We start from the raw sequence: 5,395 nt of genomic DNA on the forward strand, positions 1-5,395 counted from the left end.
TAATAAACATTTATCATGATTATAAGGAAATAAATAATAACTTTATTATTTCCTCTAGGGCATATTTCCTTCACTTTGTTCACCTTGACATCCTTCTAATCCGCCAAATACTTGGGGCAGTTCCGCTCCCAGTGACCAGTCTGTTTGTAGTAGAAGCACTCAGTCGCAGGCTTAGTTCCAGACTTGGGTTTCTTCTCCTGAGCAGCAACTTGTTTGCTGTTCTTCTTTAAGTTCCCCTTCTTCTTACCTTTACCCTTTTTCTTGAAACTAGTGGTTTTGTTGACCATGAACACTTGATGCTCCTTCTTGATTTCTATGTCCGCTGCCTTTAGCATTGCGAAGAGCTCGGGAATTGTCTTATTCATCCCTTGCATATTATAGTTCATCACGAAGCTCTTGTAGCTTGGTGGCAGTGATTGAAGAACTCTATCAATGACACTATCAACAGGAAGATTAACTCCCAGTTGAGTCAAGTGATTATGATACCCAGACATTTTGAGTATATGTTCACTGATAGAACTATTCTCCTCCATCTTGCAGCTATAGAACTTATTGGAGACTTCATATATCTCAATCCGGGCATTTTCCTGAAATATTAACTTCAACTCCTAGAACATCTGATATGCTCCATGACGTTCAAAATGTTGTTGAAGTCCCGGTTCTAAGCTGTAAAGCATGGCACACCGAACTATCGAGTAGTCATCAGCTTTACTATGCCAGACGTTCTTAACGCCATCAGCACCATCTGCAGCAGGCCTGGCACCAAGCGGTGCTTTCAGGACGTAATTCTTCTGTGCGGCAATGAGGATAATCCTCAAGTTACGGACCCAGTCCGTGTAATTGCTACCATCATCTTTCAACTTTGCTTTCTCAAGGAACACATTAAAATTCAATGGAACAACAGCACGGGCCATCTATCTACAATCAACATAGACAAGCAAAATACTATCAGGTACTAAGTTCATGATAAATTTAAGTTCAATTAATCATATTACTTAAGAACTCCCACTTAGATAGACATCCCTCTGATCATCTAAGTGATCACGTGTTCCAAATCAACTAAACCATGTCCGATCATCACGTGAGATGGAGTAGTTTTCAATGGTGAACATCACTATGTTGATCATATCTACTATATGATTCACGCACGACCTTTTGGTCTTAGTGTTCCGAGGCCATATCTGCATATGGTAGGCTCGTCAAGTTTAACCCGAGTATTCTGCGTGTGCAAAACTGGCTTGCACCAGTTGTAGATGAACGTAGAGCTTATCACACCCGATCATCACATGGTGTCTCGGCACGACGAACTTTGGCAACGGTGCATACTCAGGGAGAACACTTTTATCTTGAAATTTGGTGAGAGATCATCTTATAATGCTACCGTCAAACAAAGCAAAATAAGATGCATAAAAGATAAACATCACATGCAATCAATATAAGTGATATGATATGGCCATCATCATCTTGTGCTTGTGATCTCCATCCCTGAAGCACTGTCATGATCACCATCGTCACCGGCGCAACACCTTGATCTCCATCGTAGCATCGTTGTCGTCTCGCCAACTATTGCTTCTACGACTATCGCTACCTCTTAGTGATAAAGTAAAGCAATTACAGGGCGATTGCATTGCATATAATAAAGCGACAACCATATGGCTCCTGCCAGTTGCTGATAACTCCGTTACAAAACATGATCATCTCATACAATATATATAGCATCATGTCTTGACCATATCACATCAACATGCCCTGCAAAAACAAGTTAGACATCCTCTACTTTGTTGTTGCAAGTTTTATGTGGCTGCTACGAGCTGAGCAAGAACTGTTCTTACCTACGCATCAAAACCACAACGATAGTTCATCGGGTTAGTGCTGTTTTAAACTTCTCAAGGACCGGGCATAGCCACACTCGGTTCAACTAAAGTTGGAGAAACTGACACCCGCCAGCCACCTGTGTGTAAAGCACATCGGTAGAACCAGTCTCGCGTAAGCGTACGCGTAACGTCGGTCCGGGCCACTTCATCCAACAATACCGTCGAACCAAAGTATGACATGCTGGTAAGCAGTATGACTTGTATCGCCCACAACTCACTTGTGTTCTACTTGTGCATATAACATCTACGCATAAAATCAGGCTCGGATGCCACTGTTGGGGAACGTAGTAATTTTTAAAAAAATCCTACGCACACACAGGATCATGGTGATGCATAGCAACGAGAGGGGAGAGTGTGTCAACGTACCCTCGTAGACCGAATGCGGAAGCGTTAGCACAACGCGGTTGATGTAGTCGTATGTCTTCACGATCTGACCGATCCAAGTACCGAACGCACGGCACCTCCGAGTTCTACACACGTTCAACTCGATGACGTAGCGCGAGCTCCGATCCAGCAAAGCTTCACAGCAGAGTTTCTCAGCACAACGGCGTGATGACGGTGATGATGTTGCTACCTGTTGGAAATATGCCCTAGAGGCAATAATAAAATGATTATTATATTTCCTTGTTCATGATAATTGTATATTATTCATGCTATAATTGTATTATCCGGAAATCGTAATACATGTGTGAATGCATAGACCACAATGTGTCCCTAGTGAGCCTCTAGTTAACTAGCTCGTTGATCAACAGATAGTCATGGTTTCCTGGCTATGGACATGGGGATGTCATTGATAACGGGATCACATCATTAGGAGAATGATGTGATGGACAAGACCCAAACCTAAGCACAGCACAAAGATCGTGTAGTTCGTTTGCTGTAGCTTTTCTGGATGTCAAGTATCATTTCCTTAGACCATGAGATTGTGCAACTCTCGGATACCGTAGGAGTGCCTTGGGTGTGCCAAACGTCACAACATAACTGGGTGACTATAAAGGTACATTACAGGTATCTCCGAAAGTGTCTGTTGGGTTGGCACGAATCGAGACTGGGATTTGTCACTCCGTATGACGGAGAGGTATCTTTGGGCCCACTTGGTAATGCATCATCATAAGGAGCTCAATGTGATCAAGTGATTGATCACGGGATCATGCATTACGGTACGAGTAAAGTGACTTGCCGGTAACGAGACTGAACAAGGTATTGGGATACCGACGATCGAGTCTCGGGCAAGTAACGTACCGATTGACAAAGGGAATTGAGTACAGGATTCATTAGGTCCTCGACATCGTGGTTCATCTGATGAGATCATCGAGGAGCATGTGGGAGCCAACATGGGTATCCAGATCCCGCTGTTGGTTATTGACCAGAGAGTCGTCTCGGTCATGTCTGCTTGTCTCCCGAACCCGTAGGGTCAACACACTTAAGGTTCGATGATGCTAGGGTTGTATAGATATGAGTATGCAGTAATACGAAAGTTGTTCGGAGTCCCGGATGAGATCCTGGACGTCACGAGGAGTTCCGGAATTGTCCGGAGGTGAAGAATTATATATAGGAAGTGTAGTTTCGGCCATCGGGAAAGTTTCGGGGTCACCGGTATTGTACCGGGACCACCGGATGGGTCCCGGGGGTCCACCGGGTGGGGCCACCCATCCCGGAGGGCCCCATGGGCTGAAGTGGGGAGGGGAACCAGCCCATAGTGGGCTAGTGTGCCCCCCCTTGGGCCACCCATGCGCCTAGGGTTGGGAACCCTAGGGGAGGGGGCGCCTCCACTTGCCTTGGGGGGTACTCCACCCCTTGGCCGCCGCCCCCCCTAGGAGATCCCATCTCCTAGGGCCGGCGCACCCCCCTAGGGGGCCTATATAAAGGGGGGAGGGAGGGCAGCCGGACCTCAAGCCTTCGCGCCTCCCTCTCCCCTACTACACCTCTCCCTCTCGCAGAAGCTCGGCGAAGCCCTGCTGCGATCACTGCTGCATCCACCACAACGCCATCGTGATGCTGGATCTTCATCAACCTCTCCTTCCCCCTTGCTGGATCAAGAAGGAGGAGACGTCATCCGCTCCGTACGTGTGTTGAACGCGGAGGTGTCGTCCGTTCGGCACTTGGTCATCGGTGATTTGGATCACGGCGAGTACGACTCCATCATCCCCGTTCTCTTGAACGCTTCCGCTCGCGATCTACAAGGGTATGTAGATGCACTCTCCTCTCGTTGCTAGTTGACTCCATAGATTGATCTTGGTCAAACGTAGGAAATTTTTTTGTTTTCTGCTACGATCCCCAACAGTGGTATCACAGCCAGGTCTATGCGTAGTTACTATGCACGAGTAGAACACAAAGTAGTTGTGGGCGTCGATATTGTCAATTTGCTTGCCGTTACTAGTCTTATCTTGATTCGGCGGCATCGTGGGATGAATCGGCCTGGACCAACCTTACACGTACGCTTATGTGAGACCGGTTCCACCGATTGACATGCACTAGTTGCATAAGGTGGCTGGCGGGTGTCTGTCTCTCCCACTTTAGTCGGATCGGATTTGATGAACAGGGTCCTTATGAAGGGTAAATAGAAATTGGCAATTCACGTTGTGGTTTTGGCGTAGGTAAGAAATGTTCTTGCTAGAAACCTATCGCAGCCAAACTTGCAACAACAATTAGAGGACGTCTAACTTGTTTTTGCAGCAAGTGTTTTGTGATGTGATATGGCCAAAAGTTGTGATGAATGATGAATGATATATGTGACGTATGAGATTGATCATGTACTTGTAATAGGGATCACGACTTGCATGTCGACGAGTATGACAACCGGCAGGAGCCATAGGAGTTGTCTTTATTTATTTATGACCTGCGTGTCAACATAAACGTCATGTAATTACTTTACTTTATTGCTAAAGCGTTAGCCATAGTAGTAGAAGTAATAGTTGGCGAGCAACTTCATGGAGACACGATGATGGAGATCATGATGATGGAGATCATGGTGTCATGCCGGTGACAAGATGATCATGGAGCCCCAAGATGGAGATCAAAGGAGCTATATGATATTGGCCATATCATGTCACTATTATTTGATGCATGTGATGTTTACCATGTTTTTGCATCTTGTTTACTTAGAACGACGGTAGTAAATAAGATGATCCCTCATAATAATTTCAAGAAAGTGTTCCCCCTAACTATGCGCCATTGCGGCAGTTCGTTGTTTCGAAGCACCACGTGATGATCGGGTGTGATAGATTCCAACGTTCACATACAACGGGTGTAAGACAGATTTACACACGCAATACACTTAGGTTGACTTGACGAGCCTAGCATGTACAAACATGGCATCGGAACACAGAAGACCGAAAGGTCGAGCATGAGTCGTATAGAAGATACGATCAACATGAAGATGTTCACCGATGTTGACTAGTACGTCTCACGTGATGATCGGACACGGCCTAGTCAACTCGGATCATGTTATACTTAGATGACTGGAGGGATGTCTATCTAAGTGGGAGTTCATTGAATAATTTGATTAGATGAACTTAATT

The sequence above is a fragment of the Triticum dicoccoides genome, chromosome 7A (genome assembly GCF_002162155.2).
Source record: "Triticum dicoccoides isolate Atlit2015 ecotype Zavitan chromosome 7A, WEW_v2.0, whole genome shotgun sequence".
Taxonomy (NCBI): Eukaryota; Viridiplantae; Streptophyta; class Magnoliopsida; order Poales; family Poaceae; genus Triticum; species Triticum dicoccoides.